We start from the raw sequence: 14142 nt of genomic DNA, 5'->3' as shown, positions 1-14142 counted from the left end.
TTTAAGAAATAAGGGTCCTCAAGTGAGAGAAGCATGGGGAAAGTTCAGAACAATTGAAAGGGCCTATTTTTCTTCTTCACGTAATTTAACACTGGATTTCTCTGCCATGGGACATTGTGAATACCAAAGTTCTGCATAAGTTGAAAAAGCGATTAATGACTGGGGGGAAGAGGAAAAATCTGTCAGAGGTTGTTTAGGCTGAAATCTGTTGCTCAGATTAGTGCTGAACACTGCATACTGCACACTCTAAGTGTATAACATAGAAGTGTTGTTAAATGTTTGCCTTACCACTTTCCTTGAGCCGGTGTCAGAGGTGGGCTTTCTTCTAGTTCAGTAAAGTAATTTTTAATGTTTTGCGCTTAATGTAACGGAAGAATTGAAACCTTGAATGGGGGGGAAGTGTATGCAGGGGCTGCAACTTCTTGTAACAGCAGTGTCCTCTACCCAAGTCTGTTTCCAAACGTGATCAATCCTTTCCAATTTAATCCTTCAATCTACTATGTCAGAGCTGTAGAGAAAGCTTAAAGGTGGAACAGTTGGAATCTCTGTGAACTGCCAGGCTCATCCTCCTAGCACAGCTTTTCACCATTCATTTTAAAAATAGCAGTATTTATAAAATGATTTTGAAGGGATACATACCTTTAATTGGCTCAGCATGAATCTTGAAGCTGATATGACACTGAAATATCAAAGCTTCACAATGCCTGGCTATGGGTTCCAGCAAAACTGCTGAAACATCATGTCGTGCACAAGATTAATGTGACACCATAGGCTTACTCTGAATGCGCATGCAGTCAAGCCAGTGTGATCTCCTTGAAACTAGGCAGCTCCAACTTCAGGAAAATTTCTCTTCTGCTCTTTTTCTTTACTTTTTATTTTTAATGAATGAGGAATAGAAGGAGAGAGACTGGAGATGATCTCTCTTGCCATGCTTGCTTTGTTTGAATGTGTCAGGGTAGCTTATAAGAGGATGTAGCAACTCATCAATTCCTGGTCAAAGGTGAGAAAGTGGAAGGAGATGAATATGGCGAAGCCAGAATTGCAACTTTTATGATTTCTTAGGCAGCTGATCTACAGGGTTTGAAATTGGGGTTCAAGTCATGCAAATGGAAAAGGGTATTAATGGTCTGTATATTCAGAATAAACCTCATCAGCATCCAACATTTTATTGCTATTCTACCTATAAAATTTAAATTATTTAAGAGTGGTCTTGAACTTGCAGTAAAAGCTAATCCCTGACACACTACTTTTATCATGATTCTTTCTTTGTAATGAAATGAAATGGAATATTGTCATTGGCTGCAGCAGAATAAAGTTAATGATCAGTTTTGAACAACCTCTTAGCAATACCTCGGATAGCTTAATGAAGTCTGTGTGTGGGTTCCTAAACTACTGTCTGCAGGCATCATGTTATCATACAAAATTTAGCCTTTTAAAAATAGGTTTCCTATTCTTGAGGAATACAATCCCTTAAAATTCACCTAGTAAGGCAAACAGAAAGAAGCCAACGTTTATTATCTTCTAAGATATTTTAATGTTTAAGTTCATCTTTTTTTGGGGGGTGGTAGGAAAAACACAGGATTCAGTTTTGCATGCTGGGAAACAGCCATACTAAAAATGGTTTCCAGGAAGTACACAGGATGGTAAGGAGAGACTTACGAAGAACCTTGCATAAAGGAATCGAACACAATGCTCTGCTGAAGCCAGTGTGGAAACTTATTTCATTAACAGTGCATGCACCAAAATGGTTATATGTCTTTTGAAGAAATGCGACAGCAAGAAAGGTGGAGCTGTCAAAGAATATTTGATTTTTCACAGAGTGGAAGCAGGTCCCACCAGGCACTGTTTTCCCCTCAGGCTTAATGGACAGGAGTGTGAAAAAGTAGCTGTTTAAAAAGAAGTACTGCATACATGAAGAACAGCACAAAGATGAAGCAATGTTTTGTATATCAGCTGTTCTACAGGATTTTGTTTGCTTTAGGGATACTCAGATAAAAGCAGGGAGTGATGCAAGAAAACACCTACAAGGAGAACAAGCTCCTTATGTTTAAGGTATTCAAACTATTAAGAAATTTGTAGCAGTGTGATACAATGCTTAAAGTAGAAAACTACTGTGTCATTCCCGACTCTGTCGCTGAATCGCTAGGTGACCTTGAGTGCATCCCTTACCTTCTGTTTCAATTTCTCCTGCAAAGGGAGGTCAGTCTTGAGCCTTGCTTCCATTAGGAAAGTAGGAGGTGTTGCCCAACCCTTGTTCATAGCTGATTAGAGCCTACTATGGGCAAGAACAGCCATGATTAAATTTGTTAGCTGCTGAGAAGTAACTCTGCCCTTTTTAGTTGGCATACAAAATCAGAAATATCAGCAAGCGTGTTTACTAGTTGAGATGAATCTTGTGGTTGTTGGATATGATAACAAGTGCAATTCTGATAACTTTTCTCTTACGCAATGATACCTAACTCTGCCAGGACACTGCAGAGAATTCAGCTTCTGCTGAAGTTAAGTGACCTTCAGCTTCATCATACTTTACTGAGGAAATGATCTATTGAAGTGTCTCAATTAAGGCAGCTTCCCAAACTCGGGTCATCTGGCTCTGAAAATCCCAAGCTCCTCAGATTTCCTTTTCATGTTCAGTTCTGTTAGTGGTTCTGTGTAAATCAAAGCTTCCTTTCCTTGATAAAAGAGCAGATAGGGGATATGTTACTACATCCAAAATTGGAAATGAAGTTTTTCATCAATTGTTGCAAAACACTGTGAAACGTCCCTTTGACGCACTCTACCCAGTTTTGTTTTCCGAACTGTTCACAGCCTGAAGCACTTTAATACTGTAAATTATTTATAAAGTTTTTAGTAATAATAATTATCTGAGTCGTGTTTTACACCACAGTGTGTGCCAAAGGGATCTGTAGTAAGCTGGTTGGAATTTTCAAACGTATTAGGCATGTAAATGCTAGTAGCACTTTCAGAATTAGATAATCTTTAGACCTTTTCAGGGGATACAATAATGGTTTGCATTGTTTGTTCCTGTTTTTCAGTGTACGTGCTGTTCACTAATGCAGACTTGCCTGTTTGTTTCCTTGGGTCTGCTTCTGGTTTGACACTCACTGTTGCCCTGTCAATAGATTTACTCTGGACACACATTTATGGAAGTGAACTCTGGACTTGATTCACTACAAAAATTGCTGCTGAAAATACTGGAGCTGATCTATTAGTTTCTTTTATTCTATCTGCAGAGGACACAAACCCTTCTTGTCCTTTGCTTTCACTCTTTCTATATTCTGCAATAAAGTTCTGTGAATTTAGGGAATTTAGTTGAAATTCAGGCATTTGTTTTGTGTTCATGTCACACGTTGTTTCTGCCACAGTTGCTCTCCTTCCCCCCTCAGTGAGTAGCAAACTAAATAAAAGGAGCTTGTGTGAGATTTGGCTCAGCAGACTGTGCTCTGTCTCTGTGCCAAACATCTTAAAGCTGCAGTAACCCACTGCTCTGGCTTCAGTGAGTTCTTAACTTCACCATTTATTTTTTCCTCCCGTAGCACTTTTAACTGTTAGTGATTCTGTGACAGAACGAAACGAAGAGGGTCTAATCCGAGTCACTCTTTGTACACCTAGTAACAGATTAGGCAATATTGCACTGGTTGGACTGGGGTATTACAATGAGCAGGCAGGTAAGATGGTGGGAGAAAAGCAGCTGTTTATTGGGGTTCAGCTATGGCTTGAAGACTCTGGGCTGATTAAACCTACATGGGGGTATTTTTTCTGTGCTTGCACCGTCTACCAATCTCTGTCCCTGTGGTTCTTTATCATATACACTGAAAAAACATCTATGACAGGGAGGTTTTGCTTTGCATGGCATGAGTATGTTGTCAGAACATGATAATAATGGTCAGTTGTTAAAAAATGATCTATGCTGGAGTTTAGTGCCTAAGTTTAAGTTAAACTCACTTCAAAATGTCCTGAGACTCCAGCTTTAAAGTCAATCAGGTTATTAAAAAAATTTCACATAGTACTACAGCTCTCTTTCCATTGCCTCACGGACATCAGCTGGAAGCTTCAACCAGCACATACGCAGCACAGGCTTAGGTCATGCCTGGTGGATTCTATTCCCGCTGGTGCCACTGATTGCCCGGCACTTCAGCAAACTACTCACTTGTTCCATGTCTCATCTTTTGCAACACGCCCTTACTCACCAGGCACATGAAGGAGTGCCTAAATCGATGTTAACATCTCTTGCTACTGAAAGGAATTACCCATTGCTGTTCAAAAATGTAAATAGAAGTAGGCTCATACTCAAATTTTTCAAGATGCCAAAAATGAACTGTTGTCTCCTTGTAGGAAACCAACCTGATTGCCAGCATCCATGACAAGATCTTTCTACAGAACAACATTGTAATCCATCTTGCAATTCTCCTTGAAGGAAAGACTCCTCTCTTTCTCTTTCTTTTAATAACTGAATTTGACTTTGCAAGGAGAGGGGCCTTGTGGCAATGGAAAAAGATGCAGGAGGGCTGGCAGCAATTTCTGGCTTTTTTACAGAATTTGTAGCCTTGGGCAAGTCAATTGGTGCTTGTGCTTTTTTTAATATATATATCAAAAACAAACAGCCTTCATCATGCCTGTTACTGGCTCTGGATTTCCATAACTGCTTGGTGAGCAGCAGGCCAGGCACAGATTTTCACGATCCCTCCCGGAACCCTCCTCACCCAGCAAATGAAGTAGAACTCCACCAAAAGGGAGAGGAAAAAACTTCTGAACTCTCTGTGTTGGAACACGAACCTGTGATATTTAGAGCACTTTGCCTTGTCTGAAGCTTAGTAGTGTAAGTAATGACTGCGATGTTATCATCTGGGGTTGGAGATTAAATATTTTCATTATGTCTGGATTCTTTTCCACTCCTAAGAGCATTTCTGTATTACTGTTTACTAAGCACAATCACTTGGCTGTTGATGTTTATCAAAAAAAAATGAAGCTCTTCCTTTTCTACTGTTGTTAACTCGCATTACCATTTTCCTCCTGCAATAACAATGGGGAGAATTGCTTTTAATTAAAATAATGCAAAGCAGTGAAAATTTTTGTGGTTTTGCTCAGTAAAGAAGAAAACTCAGGAGAAAGTAGATGGTTGGGGAGCGGGGAGAATAAAAATAGTAGGGGAAGAAAAAGCGTGATCTTTTTGCATATGCTTTTATATGCTATAATGAAATACTTAGTAATAGGCATGTTGACAGCAGTCTTTCTGTTTGGTAAGGCTTTAAGGGGAACGACACTTCAAATCGATCCGTCTTGGGTACTAGCTGCATTAGTATTCTATACCCGCATCATCCCGGTCATCGTCAGCATGGCATGCTAATTAGTACTGTCCCTCTTTTTCTCTTCCTTCCCCCCCATCTCTTCCCTTCCCCTTTGCTTTCCAATTCGGCCATCCACTTCTATCAGTGATATATGGCTTATATCTTCCTAGCCATTATGCTGATGACCCAGGGCAGTGCCTGCCACTTTTGATAAACTGTCAGATTATTTTTGGAACGTCCACATATGCTTTTCTGGAGGTACAATTTAGCGCTATGATAATCTACTAAATTGCTTTCTGTGCTATGCCAACTCTCACTTCTGCTGCTCTTTTTAAGGTTTACATTGCCAGAGAAAAAGTGTGCCTAGCAAATTGTAGGTGACGCTGCACCCCAAAAATGGGACCAGTGTGTTCTCTACTAGACTGTTTATGAAATACAGGATTAAATAATGTTTCTGTTTTCCTTTTTTTTTTTTGTGATGCATATGCAGAATATAAAATTATTGGAAAAATGCATGCCTGTTTTTTGCCTTAAAAAGTCTGTAACATTGAGCTCCCTTTAATTAATTTTACAACATAATAAATTGACAGCATTACAACATCAGAAAGCCTACCTAGCCTAACTTTTATGTGAATAATTAGTAAATCTACGGCTCGTAAAATATTAAAGAAACGCTGTGGTTAAAAGTTGAGTTAACTGCATATTGACAAGGACTGTGTTTAGAATTGGAAACACATACTCGTAAAAGATGTCTGCTATACTCTTATTTTTTCAGGACTCTACGCTATAGCATGCAAAAAGAGAAAGTTGAATGGGTGCCCTGGGTGGACAGTACACAAGTGAAGTAGAAAGATGTTGGTGGATTTATTGAAGCTTCATCCTCCAAGGGCTTTGTTACGCGACGTTCTGGTCCGCAGATCCCACAAGCTATTTGGTTGCCAAAACAATATCGATTTTCATTGGGCCTTAGTTCCTGCACAGACATTAGGCACCCAGCACCACTGGTGATCTGGGCCTGAGTGATAGCAAGGGCCAGATCGCTCAGCCTTACGCGTTTGAGGCGGTTGAAACTAAGGGCAAAACTGAGTCCCTGCATTTGCAGATAAACCACTTCTAAAGGACGGACTTTCCTGGATTTAATGTGAAGTCAGGATGGCTCTGTGAGCAGCACTGTATTAGAAAAGAAAAACTCACTTGAAACCTCTCGCACTTTTGGATGATGTTGATGCTGTTAGATGGAATTGGAGATGTGATACCTGCTGAGGCAGGAAGGCAAAGGATTCATCGTTCTGTGTAATTCTTCTAGTGACTTTGCAGGGAGAGGATCCACAATGCATGATGAGTTGAGGTATGAAGGGGAACTCAGGCAAGGTTTATCAAACAGTATGCGCTTTTCAGTCAGATGACAAGTACAGGCTGACACTTGACTGTATTTAGTAGAGCAGATTCAAGATAAAATCTGTGAACCTGTGTATATTTAGCTTTTGAGTTATTCCTTATTGGGATGGTTTGTGTTGCAACAAACTTCATAATATTTTTTTTCCTACTCATTTTTTTCTTAAAGAGCATGCAAATGTCTTATTTTATTTTATTTTTAAATAGCACTATGCATAAACTTTCATTTGGTTCATTTTAGGAAAAATGTGGCTGACCTAAATAGAAAAACTATCTTTGATCTTGCAGATACTGAGCTGTTAGCAAAAATTAATAACTGAAAAATGAACACGTGTGGCGTCCCTCCAGAGAATAAAATATATCTTTGAATCAAAGAATCTTAATGCATAAGAAGCCAACTTCCCACAAAGCCTGTGCTTTTAAACAAAATGATTAGAATTTTAAAAAGGAATATATAGGAGATGAATGACCAGGCTTTGCTAATATTCTTGTAAATGAAAACTCCCTATTGTGTATTGTGCTGTTCCTCATTTTGTGTGGTAAGTAAATTTGAAGTGGGTCATCCCTTAGTCGCCGATGCTACCTGTGAATAGTTTCTCACTATTGAAAGGCCTGAACCTAGGAGGCATTCGTCTTTGAAGGCAGTCTGTAATGGCAGGTGATGTTGAGAAGTCATTATCTGTCACTCTGGAAAACTCTGTGATAGGCAGAATGCGGGCTTCTGACGTGTCACTTGGGCGAAGAAGATGGAAAAATAGAAGCTAACATAGGAAGCCTGAAATACATGGCCTAATTTCTCAGAATTGGCCAGTGCTTAGCGTTTATTGAATTTGGTATTCGCTCAGCGCTTTTGGAAATCTAAGTTACTTACTACAATCCGAAATGCTAAGTTAGAAACTGGAATTTATACTCATTGTATTAAAATATTCTCCCCCCCCCCGAATCTTCCCTCTATCTCTGCATATCGGTTCTCCATCTGTAAATAAGGGCAATGTATTATTTTCTCTCCTGTCTCTGTCTATCTTCTACGTTTAAATTTCAGGTTCTTCAGAGGTCTGTCATTTATTACCATATGTACACTCCTTAGCACCATGGACTTGCACTTCAAATAGGTCCTCTATGAGGTTCTTTAATGTAATTAGCTATGGTCATCTGATTTAAGTCATAAAATATGTGTAATACTCTGCCCATGGAAGGCTTAATTAATTAAAATTCATTTAATGTATCACAGACCTCGTTCAGTGAGGAGCATGCTGGAAACACCAAGTATTATTTATTACTTCTTCACTGAAAATGAAGATAATAACTTGAGATTGTGGTTCCAATTTACAGGATTTGTATATGAACTCAAATTCCCTAAGAGATAACTTGACCTCAATTTCCATTTATTGACAGTGTGTCTGGCTGGCTCACCCTCCTAAGGCATTGTGGTGTGAAATGGGAGATTAAATTAAAAAAGAATCAAAATGATTGCTTCTTTCTGTACCTTGTACCTGGTTTATAAAAAAATTGAAAGGATATTTTATATGAGAATGTGGGTTATCCAAAAAATACCTTTCAGCTCCATGCTCCTTCCTTTTATTGTTTTTCTTAGTACACACATGGCACATTAAGATCAACTTTTATTTCTCTTAAATTTATAACTGTAGGTTTTCATCTAGAACTCCAGAAGCTAAACCAGACAGGATGCGTTAAGACCTAATACACCAAACATAAGCCTGGCACTGCTGGGCTTTACTTCCTTAGTTACTACACATGAAGGTAATTATAACATCACTTCCACACTTAAGAATATATTTGAGAGGTAGATTTTCTCTACTAGTGGAAGTCTATAAATCTGGTTTACTAAGTGAAGCTGTTCCAAACTCATTGAATAGGGAATTGAGCCCATGGATTCTTGTTATGATGTAGAAGAGGAGAAATGGAGTCTGACCTTTTTGGTAAAACCACCCGTGCAGCTTTGTGTTGCTGTATATCTGAGCTCAAGAACATATTGCTATTGCTGCTGTTGGCTGTGTACCATGAAAGTAGCGTCAAGATAGCTGGGCACCTATCAGCTATAAAGCTAAGGAAAGGCTCTCTGTGCCTTTGCAATCAGTCTGAAATCAGTTCACGCTTTGGTCCTGCCCTATTTCATAATTAAAGACATGGTGTCAATTTTCTGCAGTCAAACAGCACAGTCATGTTTACCATGTGAAAATAATTGAATGACAATTAAATCCACAGCATGCTTACATGAGAAATGTAGGTTTTGTATGGTGAAATCTGAGGAGTTCTCTTGATTTGTGTGACTGTACATTAGGCAAAAAATGAAATTCTGAAAATTGTGATTTCTGTCCTTTGTGATTTTAGTTTCATGGAAATGCATTAGTCAAGTCTACTGGTCAACAATTTCTCATAGAACTAGACAGGAGAATTTTAGAGAGCAGACTGCAACCAAGAGTGACATAGGTATTACCATTAAATATACTTTAATGGAAATGTCATTTCAAGATGTGGTGATTTTAAGCAGCCTGAAGATAGTCACTAGCAAAGGTATTATCATCTCCAGTATGACAGTCCAAAAATACCTTAACAAAGTAGTTTCTTTTTTAAAAAAGAAGCATTTCTTACAGAACACTTTAGTCTTCTCCTTCTGCCATTGTAGTGTGACAATGGCTGCATCTACTTTGTCCCCATACTAGCATTCTGTTGCCTGTAAAGGTACTAAGACTAGAATGCACACTGGAAGGCTGCATGTATCCGTTGTGCTTGAGATAACTACAGGCATTAATTTACCTTTTCTGTTAGAATAACCATTCTGCATAGTTTTGTATCTGGAAGAAATGCACCATGAATTATTCTGCATCTGTTCTTGATGCTAATCCTATTATCAGCAGCAGGATTAGTTCATAAACAAAAGAGCTGCACTAGGCTGTTCTATATGCCCTACTATGAAAATTGAACAGGGCTTAAACGCTGTTGTACACCACGTTTCTACTCTTACACTTAGCACCACATCCAAAGCTTGCAACTGCTGAAATTCACTGTACTGATATGTAAATTTGTATGCTTTCTGAAAAAAACTACATAAAAATGTAGGAATCATCATATCTTGTTAGGTTTTGAGGGCTACATGTAGTGCCAGAATTTATTTGAAAATAGTTGTTGTTGTTTGTGACTAATCACATAAATAAAATCAGGCCATGTTACCTTAATTTGAAATTACCCTCTCGTACGTAACCTAGGTTTTTTAGAACCTTCTTTGACCTGTGCAAACAACCAACGTCAATAGTCCGTTTTGCTGAAGTACATCATAGGCGGCAGATTCAAACAATGCAGAACTTGGGCACTTCCTTGGGGATTCTTTGCTATGACAAGGAGACTTGAACACTGTAAGGAGGTGCTGTGCGGCAGGCGCTCTCTTCTGACTGCCTTGGCGGGATGCCGCAGTATCCCTCCAACACGGGTACTGCTGGCCCGGTTTGAAGGAGGCGGGTGTGGTGGATGGTGGATTGCAGAAGTTTTGCTGATGGCTTGAAGTGAGCAGACTTTTTAATGAAGAGGGTATGTCCCATCTTGCTAAGTGGTGGAGGAGCATTTCACAACTGCCGTTCCTCTCTTCTGTCTCTGTGTTGAATCTATTTAAATAAACTTGGAGGGGTGGGAAGCAAGCAATAACGGGGAACATTATTAATTATGTATTGGCTGTCATTCTGATATGAAGGTACTGTTGTTCTGTATGCCACTGCCTCACTGTGTGGACCAGTGTGTTGGAAAGGAACCTGATTTCCTTGTGTTTCAAGTTAGTCATCTGAAAATGGCTGTAATGATGCTAAATTATTACTGGAGATTGGGAGATGCTTGAGATTATTTTATTGCTGGGTAATGCCTGGGCATTGTTGCTAAATCTAATTTGCATTGGAATAAGGAGCCAGTAATCAGATGAGAGCACTAAACTTCCTTTCATTTGTCATAGTTCTCTTTCCTTGTTCCAGGATTGTGTTTGGAGGTAATAGAGAAAGGAGTAGGGATAATACATGTGAGCTCTTGGATTCAGGAGCTGAAGGGTAGCAAAGACACATCTTTGCTTTTATAATTATTTCTGCAAAACTATGTTGGCAGATTCTCCCTGTAGAACTACAGCATATGCCAACAAAACTTCTTCTGTTGGCATTGCTACACGAGTTCCTCAGATGATGTGAACTAAGTTGACAAAAGCAGTATTTTGTCAGTGGTGCTACATCTCTCAGATTCACTATTTCAGGACCAGACAGCATATATGTGGTTTTTTTCTCCCTCACCTCCTTCCTTGCTGCTCTTCCACCTGATGTCTTTCCCCATCATTTTCTCCACTTAAGAGAAGAAACAACAGAGAAACCCAAACCAAATCCTTCTCAATGCAACACTGGCAGTATGATCCAACTCACTACAGATACTTAATTTCAGCTGTGCGTAAAGGGCACAGAAATATTTTATCATTTTATGCAGCTTGTCTGACCCATGCTGCTTCCATGTGGGATCCAGATTTCTTAAAACTGGTGATCTTTGTTTTCCAAAAGAGAGTAATACCTTACCAAAAGAGAGCAAATGCTGTCGCTTGACCTTTCCAGCCTTTGGATTCTCAGTGTATCTGACTTGGCCAGACAGGTCTGGAGAAGAAAAAAATAAACAGCAGATGGATTTAGGGAAAGAGCTCGGTGGCAGATGGTGCTTACAGACATTTACTGACATGTCCTCAGTCTTAATGGGTGTGCCCCTTTTAGCAGCACTGATCGTACATTAGTATTGGTGTGTGCATTACAAAGATACGCTGACAGATACAGGACTGCATTATTAGCAGCAGCAGAAGAAACTCAAGGACCTGTAATATTTAGTTTGAGTACTTAAGAGTTCATCTTTGCTCGTGGTTTAATCCAATGGCAAGCGACACCAGTAGGCATCTTCTCAGTCTCCTTCATGCTGTTTGATCAAATCTTTAAATTCTTGAATCACCATTTTTCTGAAATCAGTTCAACTTCAACATATGGGATTTATTTGAGCAGATCATCCTGAGTGCTATCACACGGCATGTAGAGAATAACCAAGGGATCAAGCCCAGCCAGCATGGGTTCAGGAAAGGCAGGTCCTGCTTGACCAACCTGATCTCCTTCTATGACAAGGTGACCCGCCTAGTGGATGAGGGAAAGGCTGTGGATGTTGTCTATCTAGACTTCAGTAAAGCCTTTGACACGGTTTCCCATAGCATTCTCCTGGAGAAACTGGCTGCTCATGGCTTGGACGGGTGTACTCTTCGCTGGGTAAAGAACTGGCTGGGTGGCCAGGCCCAAAGAGTGGTGGTGAATGGAGTTTACTCCAGTTGGCGGCCGGTCACAAGCGGTGTTCCCCAGGGCTCGGTGTTGGGGCCAGTTCTGTTTAATGTCTTTATCAATGACCTGGACGAAGGGATCGAGTGCACCCTCAGTAAGTTTGCAGATGACACCAAGTTGTGTGGGAGTGTTGATCTGCTTGAGGGGAGGAAGGCTCTGCAGAGGGACCTGGACAGGCTGGATGGATGGGCCGAGGTCAATTGTACGAGGTTCGACAAGGCCAAGTGCAAGGTCCTGCACTTGGGCCACAGCAACCCCATGCAACGCTACAGGCTTGGGGAAGAGTGGCTGGAAAGCTGCCTGGCAGAGAAGGACCTGGGGGTGTTGGTTGACAGCCGCCTGAATATGAGCCAGCAGTGTGCCCAGGTGGCCAAGAAAGCCAATGGCATCCTGGCTTGTATCAGGAATAGCGTGGCCAGCAGGACTAGGGCAGTGATTGTGCCCCTGTACTCGGCACTGGTGAGGCCGCACCTCGAATACTGTGTTCAGTTTTGGGCCCCCCACTACAAGAGGGACATTGAGGTGCTGGAGCGTGTCCAGAGAAGGGCAACGAAGCTGGTGAAGGGTCTGGAGCAGAAGTCTTATGAGGAGCGGCTGAGGGACCTGGGGTTGTTCAGCCTGGAGAAAAGGAGGCTGAGGGGAGACCTCATCGCTCTCTACAACTGCCTGAAAGGAGGCTGTAGAGAGGTGGGGGTCGGTCTCTTCTCCCAAGTAACAAGTGATAGGACGAGAGGAAATGGCCTCAAGTTGCACCAGGGAGGTTTAGACTGGATATTAGGAAATTTTACTTCACTGAAAGGGTTGTCCAGCATTGGAACAGGCTGCCCAGGGCAGTGGTTGAGTCCCCATCCCTGGGGGTATTTAAAGGACGTTTGGATGAGGTGCTCAGGGACATGGTGTAGTGGTGGTCTTGGCAGTGTTAGGTTTACGGTTGGACTCAATGATCTTAAAGGTCTTTTCCAACCTCTACGATTCTGTGATTCTGTGATTTCTTCTGATGGTCATTGTCACTTATGCATTCAAAATAAACTCAGAGCCTTCTGGCCATACCTGTATAATTGGAAACAATTTTATAATTTTTAATGTTCATTAGTTGCGTAATTTTTTGTAAAGATGCTTGAGATAGACTTAACCAAAACCCAGAGTGTTCTTAGTATTAAGCATATGAGCAGCCTTAGAGAATCCAGCTTGCTTGCAGCTACGCAAGCAGTGTATTAAGTGCACTCCTGGATCTGCTGACCACCAACAGAGACTCAACATACAGACACAGGATTTGCTGTGGAAAAACATACCTGTTCCAAACTGCTATGGAAGCTGCCTTCTGGTACAGAAACGCTGTTGTAAATCCATTTGGTTTTACTTGGCATTATGATCTCTTGCTTGTCCTTTGAAAGTTTTCCCTTTATGTGTAATTTAGGATTCGTTTACAGAGGAAAGGTACTTCACAGAAACCAGGTCTTCAATCTACTTACCCCTATTAGGAATCTGTCTCCGCTCTGACACAGAGTTGAATATCTGGTGTACTTCTTTGCTAGAGGCCTCGGAGAGAACATCCACAGAAGAGGTGATAGCAGCATTGAAAGAGAGGTGACCGGGTTGATTTGTTGTCTTTCAATGCATCCATCTCGGCAATTCTATCAGTAAGGTTTCCCCTACAAATGGAACTTAAGCTGCCCTAAACCTCTCCCACAAGCTGAAAATCTGCTATCTGAAATCTTTTCTTAAGAGTGATTTATTCTTCCCTGACTTAGCAGAAGTAGACCTACCCAGTGACACACTCAGTCCTAGACTAAATCCTGGTTTTGCCTAATCATTCTTTACTGGGTTGCTATCAGTCTCTCCTTTCTACATCTTGTGAATTTTTCATTGGCAGTAAAGAAGGATTGTCTTCTGGAGGCAAAGGAGAAAGATGAATTAAAAATGAGGAGCAAGTGTAGTTAGGTTATAATAGGCCAAGTTACTGCTTTGGATTTTTTGTTTGTATAGAAATGTGGATGGCTATGAAATACAACAAAAACTATTTGGCTGGAGACAGACTGGAGAATTTAAAGATCTCTGAATCTAAAGATCTCTAAACCCTGGAGTTGCACAGAGATGACGTGATCTCTGCC

Source organism: Mycteria americana, chromosome 23 (genome assembly GCF_035582795.1).
Source record: "Mycteria americana isolate JAX WOST 10 ecotype Jacksonville Zoo and Gardens chromosome 23, USCA_MyAme_1.0, whole genome shotgun sequence".
In the NCBI taxonomy this organism is placed as follows: Eukaryota; Metazoa; Chordata; class Aves; order Ciconiiformes; family Ciconiidae; genus Mycteria; species Mycteria americana.
The sequence above is the reverse complement of the archived record's forward strand: the minus strand, read 5'-3'. Positions refer to the sequence as shown.